This window comes from Pimephales promelas, chromosome 20 (genome assembly GCF_988280905.1).
Source record: "Pimephales promelas chromosome 20, fPimPro1.hap1.1, whole genome shotgun sequence".
In the NCBI taxonomy this organism is placed as follows: domain Eukaryota; kingdom Metazoa; phylum Chordata; class Actinopteri; order Cypriniformes; family Leuciscidae; genus Pimephales; species Pimephales promelas.
In genome coordinates, this window is record NC_142788.1 from 2598910 (window position 1) to 2621994 (window position 23085).

At 38.5% G+C, this 23085-nt stretch overlaps 1 protein-coding gene across 5 annotated transcripts in view; it reads right to left on the reverse strand.

The window, feature by feature from the left end:
• utrn (utrophin) overlaps positions 1–23085 on the reverse strand; it is a 305780-nt gene that overhangs the window by 276418 nt on the left and 6277 nt on the right. The window lies entirely within an intron of this gene.

Genomic DNA, 23085 nt, shown 5'->3' on the forward strand with positions numbered 1-23085 from the left:
CTAGTAACCTCAAAATCTTGCAAGCTAGCATATTAACGAGTAGTCTGAGTGACATAGGCACAAAACCAGCAAGCTAGTAACCTCAAAATCTTGCAAGCTAGCATATTAGCGAGTAGTCTGAGTGACATGGGCACAAAACTAGCAAGCTAGTAACCTCAAAATCTTGCCAGCTAGCATATTAGCGAGTAGTCTGAGTGACATAGGCACAAAACTAGCAAGCTAGTAACCTCAAAATCTTGCAAGCTAGCATATTAGCGAGTAGTCTGAGTGACATAGGCACAAAACTTAACTAGCAAGCTAGTAACCTCAAAATCTTGCAAGCTAGCATATTAGCGAGTAGTCTGAGTGACATAGGCACAAAACTAGCAAGCTAGTAACCTCAAAATCTTGCCAGCTAGCATATTAGCGAGTAGTCTGAGTGACATGGGCACAAAACTAGCAAGCTAGTAACCTCAAAATCTTGCCAGCTAGCATATTAGCGAGTAGTCTGAGTGACATAGGCACAAAACTAATAAGCTAGTAACCTCAAAATCTTGCAAGCTAGCATTTTAACAAGTAGCCTGACTAGAAAGCGTTATAGGCACAAATCTAGCAAGCTAGTAACCTCAACATATTGCAAGATAGCATTTTAACGAGTAGCCTGAGTGACAGGCACAAAACCAGCAAGCTAGTAACCTCAAAATCTTGCAAGCTAGCATATTAGCGAGTAGTCTGAGTGACATGGGCACAAAACTAGCAAGCTAGTAACCTCAAAATCTTGCCAGCTAGCATATTAGCGAGTAGTCTGAGTGACATAGGCACAAAACTAGCAAGCTAGTAACCTCAAAATCTTGCAAGCTAGCATATTAGCGAGTAGTCTGAGTGACATAGGCACAAAACTTAACTAGCAAGCTAGTAACCTCAAAATCTTGCAAGCTAGCATATTAGCGAGTAGTCTGAGTGACATAGGCACAAAACTAGCAAGCTAGTAACCTCAAAATCTTGCCAGCTAGCATATTAGCGAGTAGTCTGAGTGACATGGGCACAAAACTAGCAAGCTAGTAACCTCAAAATCTTGCCAGCTAGCATATTAGCGAGTAGTCTGAGTGACATAGGCACAAAACTAATAAGCTAGTAACCTCAAAATCTTGCAAGCTAGCATTTTAACAAGTAGCCTGACTAGAAAGCGTTATAGGCACAAATCTAGCAAGCTAGTAACCTCAACATATTGCAAGATAGCATTTTAACGAGTAGCCTGAGTGACAGGCACAAAACCAGCAAGCTAGTAACCTCAAAATCTTGCAAGCTAACATATTAGCGAGTAGTCTGAGTGACATGGGCACAAAACTAGCAAGCTAGTAACCTCAAAATCTTGCCAGCTAGCATATTAGCGAGTAGTCTGAGTGACATAGGCACAAAACTAGCAAGCTAGTAACCTCAAAATCTTGCAAGCTAGCATATTAGCGAGTAGTCTGAGTGACATAGGCACAAAACTTAACTAGCAAGCTAGTAACCTCAAAATCTTGCAAGCTAGCATATTAGCGAGTAGTCTGAGTGACATAGGCACAAAACTAGCAAGCTAGTAACCTCAAAATCTTGCCAGCTAGCATATTAGCGAGTAGTCTGAGTGACATGGGCACAAAACTAGCAAGCTAGTAACCTCAAAATCTTGCCAGCTAGCATATTAGCGAGTAGTCTGAGTGACATAGGCACAAAACTAATAAGCTAGTAACCTCAAAATCTTGCAAGCTAGCATTTTAACAAGTAGCCTGACTAGAAAGCGTTATAGGCACAAATCTAGCAAGCTAGTAACCTCAACATATTGCAAGATAGCATTTTAACGAGTAGCCTGAGTGACAGGCACAAAACTAGAAAGCTAGTAAGCTCAACATATTGCAAGATAGCATATTAACGAACAGCCTGAGTGACAGGCACAAAACTAATAAGCTAGTAACCTCAAAATCTTGCAAGCTAGCATATTAACGAGTAGCCTGACTAGAAAGCGTTATAGGCACAAACCTAGAAAGCTAGTAAACTCAACATAATGCAAGATAGCATATTAGCGAGTAGCCTGAGTAACGGGCACGAAACTAGCAAGCTAGTAACCTCAAAATCTTGCAAGCTAGCATATTAACGATTAGTTTGAGTGACATAGGCACAAAACTAGCAAGCTAGTAACCTCAAAATCTTGCAAGCTAGCATATTAGCGAGTAGTCTGAGTGACATAGGCACAAAACTAGCAAGCTAGTAACCTCAAAATCTTGCAAGCTAGCATATTAACGAGTAGTTTGAGTGACATAGGCACAAAACTAACAAGCTAGTAACCTCAAAATCTTGCAAGCTAACATATTAGCGAGTAGTCTGAGTGACATAGGCACAAAACTAGCAAGCTAGTAACCTCAAAATCTTGCCAGCTAGCATATTAGCGAGTAGTCTGAGTGACATAGGCACAAAACTAGCAAGCTAGTAACCTCAAAATCTTGCAAGCTAGCATATTAGCGAGTAGTCTGAGTGACATAGGCACAAAACTAGCAAGCTAGTAACCTCAAAATCTTGCAAGCTAGCATATTAGCGAGTAGTCTGAGTGACATAGGCACAAAACTAGCAAGCTAGTAACCTCAAAATCTTGCCAGCTAGCATATTAGCGAGTAGTCGGAGTGACATAGGCAAAAAACTAGCAAGCTAGTAACCTCAAAATCTTGCAAGCTAGCATATTAGCGAGTAGTCTGAGTGACATAGGCACAAAACTAGCAAGCTAGTAACCTCAAAATCTTGCCAGCTAGCATATTAGTGAGTAGTCTGAGTGACATAGGCACAAAACTAGAAAGCTAGTAACCTCAACATATTGCAAGATAGCATATTAACGAGTAGTCTGAGTGACATAGGCACAAAACTAGCAAGCTAGTAACCTCAAAATCTTGCAAGCTAGCATATTAGCAAGTAGCCTGACTAGAAAGTGTTATAGGCACAAAACTAACAAGCTAGCAACCTAACCTCAACATATATGCAAGATAGCATATTAACGAGTAGCCTGAGTGACATAGGCACAAAACTAACACGCTAGTAGCTTCAAAATCTTGCAAGCTAGCATATTAGCGAGTAGCCTGACTAGAAAAGTGTTATAGGCACAAAACTAACAAGCTAGTAACCTAACCTCAACATATATGCAAGATAGCATATTAACGAGTAGCCTGAGAGATATAGGCACAAAACTAACACGCTAGTAGCCTCAAAATCTTGCAAGCTAGCATATTAGCGAGTAGCCTGACTAGAAAAGTGTTATAGGCACAAAACTAACAAGCTAGTAACCTAACCTCAACATATATGCAAGATAGCATATTAGCGAGTAGCCTGAGTGATATAGGCACAAAACACGGAAGCTAGTAACCTCAAAATCTTGCAAGCTAGCATATTAGCGAGTAGCCTGACTAGAAAGTGTTATAGGCACAAAACTAACAAGCTAGCAACCTAACCTCAACATATATGCAAGATAGCATATTAACGAGTAGCCTGAGTGACATAGGCACAAAACTAACATGCTAGTAGCCTCAAAATCTTGTAAGCTAGCATATTAACGAGTAGCCTGACTAGAAAGTGTTATAGGCACAAAACTAACAAGCTAGTAACCTAACCTCAACATATATGCAAGATAGCATATTAACGAGTAGCCTGAGTGACATAGGCACAAAACTAACACGCTAGTAGCCTCAAAATCTTGCAAGCTAGCATATTAGTGAGTAGCCTGACTAGAAAGTGTTATAGGCAAAAAAAATAACAAGCTAGTAACCTAACCTCAACATATATGCAAGATAGCATATTAGCAAGTAGCCTGAGTGATATAGGCACAAAACTAACACGCTAGTAGCCTCAAAATCTTGCAAGCTAGCATATTAGCGAGTAGCCTGACTAGAAAGTGTTATAGGCACAAAACTAACAAGCTAGTAACCTAACCTCAACATATATGCAAGATAGCATATTAGCGAGTAGCCTGAGTGATATAGGCACAAAACTAACACGCTAGTAGCCTCAAAATCTTGCAAGCTAGCATATTAGCGAGTAACCAGACTAGAAAGTGTTATAGGCACAAAACTAACAAGCTAGTAACCTAACCTCAACATATATGCAAGATAGCATATTAACAAGTAGCCTAAGTGACATTGGCACAAAACTAACACGCTAGTAGCCTCAAAATCTTGCAAGCTAGCATATTAGCGAGTAGCCAGACTAGAAAGTTTTATAGGCACAAAACTAACAAGCTAGTAACCTAACCTCAACATATATGCAAGATAGCATATTAACGAGTAGCCTGAGTGACATAGGCACAAAACTAGCAAGCTAGTAGCCTCAGAATCTTGCAAGCTAGCATTTTAATAAAGTCACCTAACTAGAAAGAGCCACATGCCAAAAACTTCAAAACCTTGCTCTCTAGCACAGTTACTCGCCTGACTAGAAAGTGTAGCAGGCACAAAACCATCAAGCTAGTCACCTTAACACATTAGCGAGTCGCCTGAACTCGAGCAGACTGCACTGGTGGGCATCACAGGTGTGAAGTGCATTTTTAAAATGTAGCAAAAGAGCCACCTTGGGCTTCCCAGGTGCAAAAATAATGTATACGTAGACCACATGTTCTCCAGTCATTACTTGCATCCCAGAGCACCATCTGTTGTGTTCCCATTGGACACAGATGACTCGCTACGGTTTGGGCAGGGCAGAGTAAATATCCGAGTCACTGCATGGGGTCTGGAAACACATGGCCTATGGATTCATTTGTTGACTCTGCTCTCCTGTGACGTGTGACGAAGGTCAGGATGTGCTACGAACAACTGAACAAACACACACACACACACACACACACACACACACACACACACAGAGAAAAGAGGAACAGAGCAGCTTTCACTTTCATTTTCACTTTCCAGTTCCTGTGAATGAAGGACACGAGGGTTATCGCGTCCCTGACTGTAACCAAGTCATTTTGCTGACAATTCGTGAATTTCTCCGCCTAGGTAACACAGAAAATGAGTAAACATTGATCATTTACATATACAAGCAAGGCTATTTGGAGAGCTTTGCGTAAGAGTCAGTGAGGACTCACTTTACCCTAATAACACACACTACTACGCCCTCGTTGTCCCTCCCCTCTGAAAGCATGGGAGAGGGCAAATGAGTCCAAAGCTCATAACTAAACACTAAATCTGCCCAATCAACCGCCCTTAATTTTATTTTTGCAGCCGACTTGCTGATGTTTTCGGTTATGCGTTTGTTTTTCTAATTTGTGAATTTCCTTTCTCATTTCAGGGAGCAGTTCAGGTTACACAAAAGTCAATATTTCGCCATCATTTACGCACCCTTGTGACATTATAAACTGGTATGACTTGATATAAATACACTATAAGTTGTTTCCCCTCCGTCACGGCTCTCCAATCTCGTGCATATTCAAACATGTAAGAGCCATAAGAGACATGCAACAACTCAGAACCGTTCTTTCAGCTTACTTAAACGTTATATTTCATTATTCTTGGATTATTGAAATATATAATAGATGTAATTTATCCTAATGCAATTAATATTTCATAAATCATCTGCATGTCCTAATGATGTAGGGGGCGTGGCCTGAAAACACAATATAAAGACTTCGGGTCCTCAATCTGGGTGGCGGTGGCGTTTAACGCAATTTTGTATATAATATATACATTTTTCAATTGTAGCCTTTTAATAAGGCATCTGAAATAATACGGGCAATCTAGTGTTGTCAAAAATATAGATTTTTTTTCATACACATCAATACTGAAATATCTGAAATGCTTATAACAATAATTTTCCGCAGAATAGATACATAATACCAGCTACACACGCTCTCTCTCCACATATTGTGCATAATTTACTCATAGCCACATATTTGGTCCTCACACATCAGTTCGGCACATAAAGCCGTCTTTCAGCACTAAACTGAGTTATTTTTATTATATTTAGTCAAATACACATAACATAATGCTCGCGAATATTCACGCAAATCTTGGCGAGTATTCACGCAAACACAGTCAGTTATGTTTTAAGTGAACGTAAACATTTGAGAAAGAAAACACGTGTAACAGTGTAATAGATAGTCTGACTAGACAGTGACATAGGCACAAACCTAGCAAGCTAGTAACCTCAACATATTGCAAAACAGCATATTAGCGAGTAGCCTGAGTGACATTAGCACAAAACTAGCAAGCTAGTAACCTCAAAATCTTGCAAGTTCGCATATTAGCGAGTAGCCTGACTACAGCGTGTTATAGGCACAAACCTAGCAAGCTAGTAATCTCAACATATCGCAAGATAGCATATTAACGAGCAGCCTGAGTGACATTGGCACAAAACTAGCAAGCTAGTAACCTCAACATATCGCAAGATAGCATATTAGCGAGTAGCCTGAGTGACATTAGCACAAAACTAGCAAGCTAGTAACCTCAAAATCTTGCAAGTTCGCATATTAGCGAGTAGCCTGACTACAGCGTGTTATAGGCACAAACCTAGCAAGCTAGTAATCTCAACATATCGCAAGATAGCATATTAACGAGTAGCCTGAGTGACATTGGCACAAAACTAGCAAGCTAGTAACCTCAACATATCGCAAGATAGCATTTTAACGAGTAGCCTAGGTGACATTGGCACAAAACTAGCAAGCTAGTGACCTCAAAATCTTGCAAGATAGCATATTAGCTAGTAGCCTGAGTGACATAGGCACAAACCTAACAAGCTAGTAACCTCAACATATCGCAAGATAGCATATTAGCGAGTAGCCTGGGTGACATTGGCACAAAACTAGCAAGCTAGTGACCTCAAAATCTTGCAAGCTAGCATATTAACGAGTAGTTTGAGTGACATAGGCACAAAACTAGCAAGCTAGTAACCTCAAAATCTTGCAAGCTAACATATTAACGAGTAGTCTGAGTGACATAGGCACAAAACTAGCAAGCTAGTAACCTCAACATATCGCAAGATAGCATATTAGCGAGTAGCCTGGGTGACATTGGCACAAAACTAGCAAGCTAGTGACCTCAACATATCGCAAGATAGCATATTAGCGAGTAGCCTGGGTGACATTGGCACAAAACTAGCAAGCTAGTGACCTCAAAATCTTGCAAGATAGCATATTAACGAGTAGCCTGACTAGAGAGTGTTATAGGCACAACCCTAGTAAGCTAGTAACCTCAACATATCGAAAGATAGCATATTAGTGAGTAGCCTGAGTGACATAGGCACAAACCTAACAAGCTAGTAACCTCAACATATCGCAAGATAGCATATTAGCGAGTAGCCTGGGTGACATTGGCACAAAACTAGCAAGCTAGTGACCTCAAAATCTTGCAAGTTAGCATATTAGCGAGTAGCCTGACTAGAGAGTGTTATAGGTAGGGTTGGGTATCGAGAATCGAGTATCGATTGGAACCGGGACTAACTTTTCGTTTTTCCCGGAATCGTTCAAAAGTTAAAATTTCGATTCCTAGTTTCGATATTCACAGTCCACCGAGCGGAAGAAGAAACCGCTGAACAACACCAACGAAGAAGTGTCTACCGGAAGTGTTGGCATAACCGTGCGAGTCGAACATGAGTAGCTTACGTCGGCGGTCCAAAGTGTGGCTTCACTTTTCTAAAAATAACGAAATCTCGGCAAAATGCAACATTTGTGACAAAAGGAGTATTTGTGACAGAAGGAGTATTTCCTTCAGAAAGGATTGTTTCCTTCAGAAAGACTGTTGGTTAGCAAGGTTAGCTAAACTTTTTTGCCCCTGCCTCTTAAAAGAATCGGAATCGAGAATCGTTAGGAACCGGAATCGAAACAAGGAATCGGAATCGGAATCAGAATCGTTCAAATTCAAACGATACCCAACCCTAGTTATAGGCACAACCCTAGTAAGTTAGTAGCCTAACCTCAACATATTGCAAGATATACTGCAAGACAGTGTAATAGATATATGTGTCAAGTCTTAAAGTGACAGCAGCCTAATATAAACACTTTCTCTTTTGTTTATTTTTTAGCAGTTTTTCCCCATGTTATCGACATCAGAACTGTGGCCAGTGGAAATGCTGAGTCGCTCGTAACTTTGGAAAGCCACTAACCACAGTGACTGGTGAGCATGAAAAGTTAATATCAAGCGCTGCCGCTGTGTCGTGTGTGTGTGTGTGTGTGTGTGTTGACCTGCTCATATAATGTAGTTCAAACCAGTCATTCACATATTACCCAAAGCAGTTCAATCAAATCTGAAGTGTTCTCTACCAAGTTCATTGGCCTTTAGAACAAATTAACTGTGTGTGTGTGTGTGTGTGAAAATCATTGTGTGAGCTGAACATCTAGAGAGAATGTTAGTGTGTAATATGAGTTGTGTGTGTTGGTGGAACAGCCATTGGGAAAACGCAGTGAATCATTTCACATAGCCTAATCTAGTCATTCAGTGGATGTGAAATCACACACACACACACACACACACACACAGAGACATGCACACAAACACACACGCACATGTTTCAAAACTTTATTTTATACATTTTTATACTGTAATACAAATAAGGATGTCTCCAAAAGGAGGTTTAGCTAATTTCTGGGTACAAATTTGTCTCAAAATATGGTTAAGTAGGTACACACACACACAATCTCTCCATAATGACAGCTCTGAATATAGACTTTCCCTTTCTAAGCTCACCACACCCTCCTCAGATATTCACACACACACACACACACACACACATGGGTGGTGACATCAGTTATCATGAGAGAATGCAGGGACATTTTCTCTCCATTTCTGCGATCTTTCTCTTCTTTCTTGTTTCTGACCAAGTCAAACATCATCACTACAACTGCTCACACATATGGTAGTGTTTTGACCAAATCCTAAACCCAAGTAACTGTTCACACACAGGACGAATGTTCGGTGAAAATAACAAACATCTGTATGGAGATGAAGTGTTCAACTCTATATTACAACACTCCACCCATTATAGGCACAATCTACCTAAATATGCACTAAATGATTACGGAAAATTACCAGATCACAGTGTTGACAGTTTCAGTTTAGGGATGGGCAACGATTAATCGCATCCAAAATAAAAGTTACATAATATATGTGTATGTAGTGTGTATAATTAATTTTGTATATATAAATACACACACATGCATGTATATATTTAAGAAATATTTGCATGTATATACTTTATATATGAAGAGTTCAGATGCAAAAGCCTGTAAGTGCCATTTGAAATTTTCTTCTAGAATGATCATTTTTATCAAGCTTGTATATTTAAGTTCAGTGATTTCACTTAAATTGCAATGAAGATTACCTATTAATTGTTATTTAAGTGAAATTACTGAACTTAAATATACAAGTTTGATAAAAATCATCATTAAAGAAGAAAATTTCAAATGGCATTTAGAGGCTTTTGCATCTGAACTCTTCATATATTTAAACATAATTAATATTATATATAAATATAAATATTTGATATATTAACAAGACATTTTTCTTAAATATATACATGCATGTGTGTGTATTTATATATACAAATTAATTATACACACACATATATTATGTAAACACAAACTTTTATTTTGGATGCGATTAATCGTTGCCCAGCCCTATTTCAGTTGTGAAGAGTGTTACACTCTCAGCGACACACAGATCTGTTCGGTGAAGCTTTATCGCTTTATCGTACATTAATAAAATGAGCATCAGCATCAATGACAATTCCATTTCATAATAATATTTATTTCAAAATGAAGTGGCCATTTAATATAAAAGCATGGTGACATTAAGCGTACACACACACACACACACACACACACAGTCATGATGGAGTTTAATGAGGCCCAAAACAATAGGCTGTGCTTCCTGCTTCTATTACTACTGTTTCCCATTCAGTAATATCCTGAATACATCCTGGTCACACACACAAGCCGTCCAATGACAGCAGCAGAACAGAGGTGTGTGTGTGTGTGTGATGAGATTGCCTTGGGTGAATTTCCTTTATTTGCTTCCATGGTTTTCCACGGTTCAAGGTTTCGGGTGACACACAAACACATGGTGTCCGTTTCACAAGAACAATCTCAGGTAATAAGGTCACCGAACTCTGTCAAAAGCACCATCTACTGGGTCAATATCGCCCTTTACCCAGCATGCTCGGCAAAAAACCCCGAGTCAGATGGGACGACACTAGGCTTGTTTGAGATGAGCAAAATCTGCGCAGAATCGATCAACGGTGATCAGCGGGAGATGCATGCCGGTTAGAAATGTGTCCGAGAACGGTCCGCCTGGCTCTGATGTCATGCCGACGTATGTCAAAAAACTCTCGCGAGCGCAAGGCGGAAGGGTCGGATTCTGCAGTCGCGCGCAGTTGCTCTCCACCGACTGCGCTGATCAAAAGCATGATGGGAAACGACTTGCTGACGACACAGCTTAATGCTCATTGGTTTAAACAACCGTGATGAAGGTAAATTCCATATTCATTAAGCTAAATTCTCCAAATCAAGGCCATGTTTTATTTATTTATTTATTTTTTTTCAAATTGAAACTGATATATATTGTGAATCTCTTAAACGGGTTAAAAATAAGAAAGCTATGGTCAGTAACTCAAATATACTAGGCCTACTCCAAAATGTTCAAGTGAAAAATAGCTCTTCATTTTATAGATGATGAAGTTTGTAAGTCTGTCTATTTAAGCTAAGCTTATTTTGATTTATTTATTTATTTTATTATTTATTTTATTCTGATGTTTATTTATTTGTCGCTGTATAATAGGCCTATTTGTTTCACGAATTGTGGTGCTTGTAGGTAGGCTATGTTTGTAACTTGCATTCTAATAAAAAAAGTAAAATAAATAAAAATAAAAATAAAAGAACAACAGATGAATTGTTCTCTTTTAAAATGTTTGATTTTAAAACTGATATCATGTTTTATGTGTATACATATGGGTGAATAAACTCTCTGACAGTGCCATATGGGTTATATTTCATTTTTGTTAAAACAATAGGCTATATAAAAACACGTCTGTATTAAAGAAAAAAAAGATTGATAAACACATATTTGGAATGTAATTAAATAACAAGTACTTTGGGTGTCTTGTTCATTATATTTATTTTTATATAAAAGCAACAGAACTTAAATCACATCCAGTTTATTAGCAACACGTGCACGAGCGTGAATCCCGTTAATCCCGCGATATCCGCCTTTGATCTCACAGGTGTCTGATTCACTGCGAGAACCGAGATTTGTCCGGCTTTATTGCGCTTTTTTCACTCCTCCCCTCACTGCAGCCGCCTACTCTCGACTACATTGCAGGCGAGGCAAGGCGCATCTCAAACAAGCCTACTGACATAGTCTGAGATATAAAGTTATGAGGAACTATAAACTCACGGTTGTGAGATACGAAGTCGCAATTACTCTCTCCTTCACTAAGTCAACCAACAGGCACTATAGTCCCACTTCCTCTTTTCACAGATTAATAATAGTAATAACAAGCAGCATTTAGCGGTGTTCAAGCAGTTCAGGCCTTTATGGTAATTCATCTTAATAAGCCATGATTCTAGCATGATTTACCATAGTTTTGTGCTTGAACACCTAATAAGAATGAGACGTTTTTGACGGTTATAGCGCCACCAAATGCAAAATTTCAACTTTTTTTTCGATAATTATTGATTCGACATAACATTTTTTTGGCTTTAAATGCAAATCCGAGATATACATCTTGTCCGTCTCGAGCCAGGGATTACAGTGGTGTAAAAACATTGAAGCTAAGTCAGACGGACTAGGAGTTATGAGCAATTTAGTACTTTTGGTTGCTGTAGCGCCACCTATGGGCCAATCGGGCTCATACTCTGATAGGTTTGATAACTCTGATAATTTGAGGCCCTACCATCTGACTGCACGATGCGTTTTAGGGGATTTTTTTTTTCCCTTTCTAGCAAATACAATAGGTTTTCAGCACTTCGTGCTTGAACACCTAATAATATTAATAATACGCAAGAACTTTCAGCTGACAGTGACTGCAGAGATATGAAAGGAGGAAAGGACACACACAGCTGATTTGACAACACAATACACCCTCGCACAGTCCGTTCAGCGAGTGTCACACAAGGCTTTCCAAAACTGGCAAGCTGTGATTTGATTGGCTAGTTTCAGTTGTACAGGGCTTGACCAGAACACTTCTGCGGATAAAGCCATCACTGGATTTGGAAAAAGTTGACACGGAGGAACAATAATGTTGGAAACACTTTCAGAACTATTGTTTTTCCAGCTGACGAACAGTCCACCCTGCTTCAAGAGCTCAAGCGTTCAACTAATATTTACAGTTAATATAACTATATTAGCATCCACACACACCATTGGACAGTGTTGTTCTGTTTATGATAAGCATCTTTAAACGCTTGAGCTCGTCCACTGGACTCTGATTGGCTGTCAGTGTTTTTATCGATCGTCAGCTGGAAAACAAAATCATCCTGATGTGATTCCAGTGTCGGTGTTGTTATAGTTGTGGCGTGAGCCTCAGTATTCTCATCTATTACAGCGATTATTAAAACTTTAGTTATTTTCGTTATTGTCCTTAAAGATTTTTAAAAAAATCCATAGTGTTTAGCATCAAAATTGACAGCGGTGATGACATCATAAATGTTGTGCAATCCAATCTGAATTCTGATTGGTCTTTCTTGCATTAATTTGCATACTATTTCAATTCTCGAAAAATTTCAATATCGTGCAAAAGTTCACTTATTTCAGTAATTCAACTTAAAGGCTTGAAACGTCTCACTTTTCATGTAATGAGTCAATATTTTATAATCATTATAATAGTGATGATGATAAAACCTTTTCACAATATTCAAATTTTGACTTTGGGGTTTTCATAAGCCATAATCATCACAATTATAACAAATAAAGCCTTGAAATATCTCACTTCACATGTAAGAAGTCTATATAATATATTAGTTTCACATTTAATGTTGAATTACTGAAATAAATGACCTTTTGCACCATATTCTTCACCCCTATATTTTTAACCATCTCTAGCCATGTTCACAAACACAAATGTGTGACAGACAAACCAGTCTCGTGTGTTAGTGTCTCAGCTCTGATGTTGCATTTCCGAAACCTCAAACACAAACTTCCCTAAAACTTCAACCATATTCTTTTGCTGGCCTTCAGACACCAGTATTTCCTATAAAAAACCAACGCAACGGTGGTTGGGAGCCTTGTATGGCACTCAGACGGTCTCTTCCGGTCCAGAATAATCTGCAAACCGGACCAGACCATCCAGACGGCCCCAGTCTAGCAAACACACAGATCTGGCCACGAGCGCTGCTTATATAACACTTGGCTGCTGTACTGTGTGTGTGTGTGTGTGTGTGTGTGTGTGAGCAGGAATGTGAGTTTATTTGGACGGGGAAACACAGATGAAAGAGAGACAGAGACGTGGAAGAAAAGACGTGTTAAACAGAGGAGAACTTCAGTGTGTGTGTGTGTGTGTGTGAGCCGGCAGAGCGTCCGACCTGTGCAGAGAACAAATTAGTCCAGACAAATTAGAGTATGGAGAATGTGAACACCAGAACTGCATTTCCCAGCATGCTTCGGGAAAACATCGATCTACACTAGCGGCCCTTTCTGAAAGACATGAACAATTGTGTTCAGCGAGGATTCATGAAATTGATCAGCAAATGTTTCTTTTGAACGTTATATTCCGGTTCGCAACGTTGATAATAATCAGAAATTTCTGAAGGATCATGTGACTGGAGTAATGATGCTGAAAATACAGCTTTGATCACAGGATTAAACTTTATTTTACATTATATTTCCACAGAAAACGGAATTGTTATAATATTTCACAATATTACTGTATTTTTTGCTGCACATGTCGTTTTTGATTTAAATTAGATTTCAAGATTTGCAGCCAGAAAGGTCTTTGTGAATTATGCTACATAAAACACCGAACCGGCTTAACGCACAGAGATATAACCTGAGGGAATAATTGCAATGCTGTTTGTGTGCGAGTCCAGAATAGAAATAAAACTATTAAAAACGATACGGTCGACTGGTGCATGTCTAATAGTTTGTTTTGTTTTTGTGAGACATTCAGATTGAGAAAGAGATTATACCAAAATATTAGACTGGTGTGTAACCAAACTCTGACACTAGTAACCTAAAGCCAAAACCAGTGATTAAATGATTAAATAAAATTAAATAAAAAGGAGTGTGTTTCCAGGCGGACTGGTCAAACCTGCGCAGGAAGTTTCCAGATTGAGAAAGCAAAGCACTTCCCTTTAGTGTGTGCAATAAGCAGTCGGTCACTGGACAGTCATCAGTGACTAAAAACTGCTTTAATTAGTAGAAACCCTACAGGAAAACCCTGAATCCAACACACACATTACACATCATCATACAAACAAGCTGGTCTATGAGTGTTCTAATACACACTCATGCAAAACGTGCAAACGTTTTACGTTTAAAGTACAACAGCTCGTCACTGGGACGACCCCTAAACACCTGATGTTACTCTGCAAACAGGTTTTCAGAGGAGTCTCGCGGTTACAGTTACTACCGGACACTGACCTCTGTTTCATAACAGAGGAAAAGCTCCATAAATTAACTTGATTTCTTTCTTCCTCAGAAATCAGCTTGATTTCTTGTTTGGCTTGAGTGCAATTTCACAGGATGTAGTTTTACATGTGTGTAAACTGATCCCTAATAAAGACGAAGGAAGGCATCAGGCCCAGTGACTGCATCATGTAACCTGTTTTTAAAGGTCCCGTATTATGCCCTTTTTCACAAGATGTAAAATAAGTCTCTGATGTCCCCAGAATGTGTATGTGAAGTTTCATCTCAAAATACCCCACAGATCATTTTTTACAGCATGTTTAAATTGTCATTTTTTTGGGGCTCAGAAAAATGCGCTGTTTTAGTGTGTCCCTTTAAATGCAAATGAGCTGCTGCTGCCGGCACAGTGGGCGGAGCTTCATGAGCTCGCGCTCAGTCTCTCTCACAGATGAATGACGATAATATCAGAAACTCTCAGTAACTGTGTTCATTTCCAGTCGGACAATAATGCCTACAGAGTCAGAGTGCTGTACAGAGATGGAACAGGTATAGTTTAGTAGTTTAATCATGGTTATTATAACGTATTTGTCATCTGCTTGTTTGTATTCATTATTTATTAATAGCCTACAAGTCTGCTGTTTCGGACCAGGTCCGAATGATGATCAAACATGACTTTAATAAAGTTTATTTAGTCCAAAAACTGTTCTACTGATGTCATTAAAGAAGAAAGTCGAAGGATGTAGTCCAAACGGGCCGTTCGATGTAGGCTACTTCTGCAAAATAAAATATCTCGCTTGGCATTGGACTTTGAGCTTTATCATTTTACAGATAGTATTACTCTAAAAACAACATTACACACTAACTAAAGTTTGAAACATGGGATTACGAAGAACGGGACCTTGAAGGATCTCAGCACAAGGTCTATAGCGTACGGCGCAAGTTCACTTAGGGCGAGTCCAAATCCACTTTTGTTAGAATAACGACGGAAAAAATGGCCGACGCTCCCGGCACATGGTCTGAAAGTGTTATCCCTATTCTCTTAATGAGTGAAGGGTGTGTTTTGGGTGTAACGTGCAATAAACCAATCAGAGTCTCATAGTGCTGGGCAGTATACCGAAAACCAGAGTATACTTTTGTTATGATATTACTTTTGAATATACCGCCATACCGATGTATTTCATTCACTGCGCCACACGACTAGGGTTGTGTATCGAGAATCGATTGGAACCGGGACTAACTTTTCGGTTTTCCCGGAATCGTTCAAAAGTTACAATTTTAACTGATTCCTAGTTTCGATATTCACAGTCCGCCGACCGAAAGAAATTGCTGAACAACACCAACGAAGAAGCGTCTACCGGAAGTGTTAGCATAACCGCGCGAGTCGAACATGACTAGCTTACGTCGGCGGTCCAAATCTCTTCTCGGCAAAATGCAAAATTTGTGACAGAAGGAGTATTTCCTACAGAAAGGAGTATTTCCTTCAGAAAGACCGTTGGTTAGCAAGGTTAGCTAAACTTTTTTTGACCCTGCCTCTTAAAAGAATCAGAATCGAGAATCTTTAGGAACCGGAATCGAAACAAGGAATCGGAATCAGAATCGTTCAAATTCAAACGATACCCAACCCTACACGCGACGCTGTTTCAGACGGACCCTTCACAATGTTGCACTTCTAAGCAGCGACTGCGAGGCCGAGGGTAAACAGCCGTGATCTGGTGTTACGGTACAGGGAAGATGGATGCTGCAGAACTGTGGCGTTATTTCCTGTCGAATGTCGAGAGCGCACTATTGTAGCGCGAAAGTACATTAATATAATGCGCGAGCACGAATCTCTCCGCTCTCAGATACACGCTGCTCTTGTAAGGATAGGTCTATTTTCTCTGGGCTCGCTCAGAGAATCCTGCACATAAAGCGTGTTCAGTGCAATCGTGAATCTCTCCTCTTCCCCAGATAACAATTTAAGGTTATAAGAACGTTTTCATAACATTCCCATTAAGTTATAAAAATATTATTTCTGAATGTTCTAGGAACATTCAAAATGTCCAGTTTTTTAGACGTTGTATTAACGTTATTTCTTGGTTATAAGAACGTTATTCAAAACGTTCAGTTCTCCTGTTATATAAACGTTGTATTAACGTTCTTGCTTGGCTATAACAGTGTTTCCCCTACAATGTATTCAGCCGCTGGATTTTCAGCGCCGCCGCAAAATCTTTTCATGATCAGCAATATCATGACATTCACTTCATTCACTTATACACCTAAAAACACAGACATGGCGACCGGCAGCGCTGCTAATGTGGCTCTGAATCCACTTGTTGACAAGAACGGAGGAAAGAGCCATATATGGAAATATTTTCGATTAGGCTAATGTCACGTTGCCATAAGGGGCCGTTCGTTAATTTAAATAAGCCATACGCGCTCCACTCAGAATAGAAGTGACGCGGTGGCGGCGCGCTCGTTTATCCAATCGCGCCTCTGTTCAAGGTTGCATAGCAACGAGAGACTCCACGGGACAGCGAGAACTTGTGGAAAGGAGAAAGCGGTACGAACTGTTTCCATGAGCCGGACGAGGAAGTATCACCTACTGCTCATAGTCCTGATCTCTCTTCCGGCTTAATAATACCAGTCACAGCGCGAAATAAACATGAATGAGCATCTGAAAGTGTGTTAAAGATAGAGTACAACTTATCCAAATCCGTATCATGTCACATTGATTCGCTCAGCGTTTCAACCGTGGAAAGACGTCAGTTAAACAGCTTGTAATCAATGTCATGTATCGTCATATTTACCTCAGAAAACCCACATCAACTCGTTAGTCAGCTAGAAAAATAACTCTAGAGAGGAGTATTTTGCTAAATATATACACCATATTACATATGCATTATAATCTTAATGTTCTTCAATATTTAATGCATATTTGAATAAATCTGGCAAGTTTTTATGACAGTCACCATTTAAATGTTTATATAATCTTCTTATTATAAAAATAAATAAAAGTGTAATTTAAGTGTTTGTATAGCTACAAAACAGCTAATGAAGCCTATAGGCTACAACTAGACTCCCATAGTTTACAGCATTAGTTAAGAGATTTGATTTCCTTGAGAAAATTAGCCATTTATTGTAACTGTCTGATATCCAAAATAATTAATATTGAATCGAAACGGAATCGAAATCGAATTGCAAGCTTATGAATCGAAATCGAATCGAATTGTGAAATTTGTGTCAATACCCAGCCCTACATTCTAATATGATGATATCTGCTCTTTTTTTAAAGTTTCTTTTATTATTAAAAAATAACATCATGTAATAGTATTTCACAATATTAGGCTACTGTTTTTTCTGTATTTTTGATTAAATAAATGCAGGCTAGATGAGCATAAGGCTTCTTGCAAAAACATAAAATAGTATCACTGTCACTCACACACATCTGAAAAACCCAGAAAAATTAAGTGCTCACAGATTGGGTGTGGCCTTTGCCATTAAGAAAAAATGTTCAATAAATTGTAAATAATCTTTTTCTGGGTTGTGACGTTTCATTTTTCCCCTATCAATTTCTACATTTTAGTTTGAGTTTTAAAACTTACAGGTTATTTTTTATAGTATAACGACCTCTTAACTGTCAAAATATCATTAAAGCTACATTATGCATTTTTCTCCGCCGCTAGGGGTCGCTAACCTCTTACAATAACAAAGGCGTAGGTTTAGGACGCAGTGAATAAGCGTAATGATGGAACTTGTCATGCAGATGGATCTAATGTGTATGGAAAATGTATTTACATTTTTCAAACTCATGGTTGAAGGGGTTATTTAAAAAAAAATTCTCCCGGAGGTGCAATTCCCCAAACCGCACACCGCCCCGCCCACAGCCCCACCCCGCTCCGCCCACCGCGGCTTGGTAACAACCTCCGGCACCTAACAGCACCGCTGCTGAAAAAATTTCTAGGGGAAACACTGTATAAGAACATCATTCAAACATCATTAGAATTATACCGTTATTTAAACGTTGTATTTTAACGTTCTAATGTTATTATGTTAAGAAATAGGGCTGAAACGATTAGTCGACATTGTCGACAATAAAAAAAATATCTTTGTTGTTGAGAAGTCGTTTGATCTTACATGACCTAATGTAAGGGTGTGCAATATCGCGATTTGACCGCTACGGCGCTTTGGCGCTAGAGTGTAACCCTTACAAATGCTGTTGCGGTAAAAGAAAAACGAATTATGACGGAGTGCAAATTAATCCGAACTAGCAAGGTTTTGGGAAAGTTTCACAAAACTTAAAACCAACAATGCTGTCATGTGCAATACATGCAAGGCAGAACTGGCTTTTCACAGGAGCAAAACATGCATGTTGCAGCACTTAAAGAGGAAACATCCCAGCAAAAGAGGAGCCGTTGATAATTGAGTGTTCTTCAGCTGGAGCTAACTAACTAGCGGTAAATCTCTTTATTAGATAATAATGCAATACTACTAATAATATTATCAATAATAATATAATTACAGTAATGTGATGATTTATTTAGCATTGAATAAAGCTTGATCGAGCTTAGGAATCAGGGCTGTTTTTATTATTGTAACACTATTAGGTATTATAGTCTTATCACTTGCCTGTATTTTGTTCCATAATCATGAAGACTTAAAAATGGAGATGTTTAGGAAGAATATGGCAGTTTCTTTTTCTTTTCTATACTGTAAATTAAAAGGTGAATGAGAACGTCTCGGTCAGCTCAATTGTCATGTAAAAAAAAAAAGATTGTAATTTTATATTTATAATAATGGTTTGCAGATTAATATTTTACTATTTTTGTGTCCTGAAGTAAATGGCCTGAATTAGAAATTAGAATTTCTAATTAAAAATTAGAATGATTAGAATTAAAAATTAGAATGATTAGAATTAAAAATTAGAACTGAAGTAAATTTCAGTTCTAAAAAAAGCAGTGGTCATTAAACAATGCTTAGAGAGCATTTGTATGTGATTTTGAGTTGGACTGAAATCTGAAAACTTAAAGAGAATGACCTGTTTATTTGGCTCAAGTTCATTAAAACAACTATTTCAAAACCTGAACTGATTTTCTTTTTTTATATTATAGTAAGAATATGTAGAACTCAATGTTTTAACTAAGTGAAAAAGATTAATAACCGTTCCAGACTTACTGATAAGAAATAATCAACGATTAGTCGACTAATCGGTCTAATAATACTTAGATTCATCGATTATCAAAATAATTGTTTGTTGCAGCCCTATAAGAAATAACAATTTTAATTATTAAATGCTTGAAAAAAAACGTCATAAACCAGAAAACCGGCTTAATTTTGGCCAAACCGCCCAGCAATAGAGTCTCATCTCCTATTCCCTTTAAAAGCCAGTTGCGCTCCAGGATTCGCTATTTACATGGCAGGATTTATAAGCGGAAAAACTGAACGCTTCTCTAGTGAGGAAACGGCTCTGCTCGTCCGCAAGGTTAAAGTGCGTAAGCAGACCATCTACGGGACAGCAGATGTAAGAGTAGAAGTGTGTGTGTCTATAGTTTAACATCTTTAGCCAAATATGTGATGATTGATAGTGATAACCGTAGCAATGCCAGAATAGATCTGTGCATAAGTGTAATACAAACGAATACATGTTCTATGTAGTGTTTAATGTGATTGCAGGGACGTATCCCAGCCCTAATATCACGTAAATCGGCTTTATATTAGGACTACCCAGCTCTCGGAGACGTCTGCATCAGCAATGGCCATCAAACAAAACAAATCAGAATAAGGTTTAATTTGTCACTAGACACACCTTCATCACATTGTTAATGATTGATGTCGCTCACCTGCTCTCGGTGCAAATTATTCACTACGCAGGTTGAGAAGACACAATATCTGCTCATCACACATAAGAGTTTCATGGTTCAAACTGACCTGATGGATATTATTAAAAGTCTCACATCATTCCATTAATATTCCAAATTAAAATAAACAAAACAACACTTTAGCTGGCGACTAAAGAAAAAAAGAAAAAAAACACGTGACTATCTCTCCCTCTACAACATTTTCCCTGGCAGCTCCAACCCAAGAAAACATAACTTTTGCCCGTTACTAGGAGACCGGAATCCGTACAGAAAGAAAGGCATTGTGGTCTGGAAAGTCAAGCGCTGTAAATCCACTGCCACAGTGAAATTCCAACATTCCCAGAGAGAGAGAGAGAGAGAATACCTGACAGGAGACCACAGTCTGTAACCGTTAAGCAGAGCTACACACAGACGTCCTGGGCTCTTCCTTTCATTCCAGTCTTTAAAGTCGCCATTAAATCAAAATTCACAATTCTTGTGTTTTAGTGGAATATTGCAATATTTATTCTAAATGATTATTTTAACTCATGTGCCCCGTAATCTTTAATCAAAGTAACTTCCCCTCCCTCTTGCAGCTCTTCTCTTCTCTGATGATGCGTTTACTGGGGGGCGGGGCAACCTGGCACTCACATGAGATCCACCAATAGCAAACCACAAGCATCAAATCCATTCCCGGTGGACAAAAAAAAGCCCCGTCCTACATTTGAAGAGTTCAGATGCAAAAGCCTCTAAGTGCCATTTGAAATTTTCTTCTAGAATGATCATTTTTATCAAGCTTGTATATTTAAGTTCAGTAATTTCACTTAAATGGCAATGATAATTACCTTTTAATTGTTATTTAGGTGAAATTACTGAACTTAAATATACACGTTTGATAAAAATCATCATTAAAGAAGAAAATTTCAAATGGCATTTAGAGGCTTTTGCATCTGAACTCTTCATTTGTTCTCGTTCCAGAAGCCGTTTCACTAGGGACGTCACAATAGGGGCGAAAAGACTAGCTCAACTGTTTCATGCTGACTTAAATGTTGTAAAGTTCATCAATTATCAATTCAATTTCAGGTATAAAGCAGTTCTACAGAAGAAAATAGTCTCATTATTTTGCTCAGGTCAGTTTAATGTTTAATCCTTGGTTGGTTGAGTTTTCCAACTCAACAACAACAACAACAAAAAAAGCAAAAAGGGCAAATTTTTAAAAAGGTAAATGTCAAATTGAGGATCAGACAAATAACTGGCCATTCATTAGGGGTGTGACGGTACATGTTCTCGTCCCGAACTGTACAGGGTACACACGGCGCATGCAGTCAGGTGATGAATAAAGTCAGTCAGGCGATCCACACGACAGTCCAGAAGGGGGCGCGTGCGGTGATGCAACACTAGGCGCGTTTCCATTACAGATTGCGATATTTTCCAAATGTCGATAAAAAACTATTACGAAATGACGGTGTTTCCATTAACCGATGTTATGCGACTAAAACGTCTTTTTTTCCTCTCGCGATAAGTCATTCCAAAAATCATGGCAACGGACTTTGGTAGGTTTAACCTATTTCACAGCCATACACCGCACTAGACATTATTATTATTATTAATGGACGGAGACTTGGTGTGTGACTGTTATCCAAGCAGGGAAAGACACAGAGTTCCTGGTGTTTCTCCCTTATTTCTGCTTCGATGTCTTGATGGCATTTCTTTGAGGTTTAGAGAGGCTATTCCTGTAATTATTGTTTCTTTGATTTAAATGAATTTAATAAAGAACTCGTATTATGTCCAAACGGTCGTTGCAAAACGAAAGATGAACGGTTGTTGTATTTTTAAAACGCAAAGTTGAACACCAACGTTTTAGTTTGACCACACCAATGCTGCGCTATATACATTTCAACGAATTTTCAGACATTTGTTTATGACTTTTGGCCCCCTTTAAAACATTTACAATATTCACAAATTAATATGGGAAAAAATGTAGATTTTACTGGTTTTCTAAGGCCAAATTAGAACATGGATATTTGTGATATTTTTCCCGCAGTGCTGAATAGGTGAGTTATTATAAAAAATAACGAGCTAAAAACATAATCTCCGGATGCCCCTTTAGAGAGAACGGCACCTTTCATACGGATTACATAATCAGAAGGTATTAGTTTACGATTTGAATTTATTATTTTTGAAGTGGACATTTCAAGCTTTAGTCTATAAAGGATATTGGTTCAGTTCTCGCGCTCCAGTTCACCAAGATCATAAAGCGCGCCTGATTGTTTTATTTTACAAGAGCACAACGTTTTCTTGTTATTGTGACATTACGCAAATAAAAGTAGTTGTGAATAATGTATTATTATTTTCTGTATAACCAGAAATGAGAGAGTATTTTAAGTTGTTTCCACTGTCGATGGGAAAATGAAAGTGTTCACGGCGCGCCCGTTTGGAGCATCAAGTGTTTATTTGTGATAATCTTAGCCCTATTATTATTATTATTGTCCAACCTGTACTATGAATGAGATGTGACGAATTGCTTTGTTCCTTTTTTTGGATAAAAGCGTCTTCTACATATGTAGCCTAATAAATGTTATAATAGGCTAATGATGATAATTATTATTATTATTTGCGGACACGGACCTAAAACACACTCCGTCTTCTAAGTCAGGTGACTGTAAACGCGCAAAATCCGTTTCCATTGCAGTTTTGCGAAAAAATCCTTTTTCGAATTGCCAGAAAAACCTCCT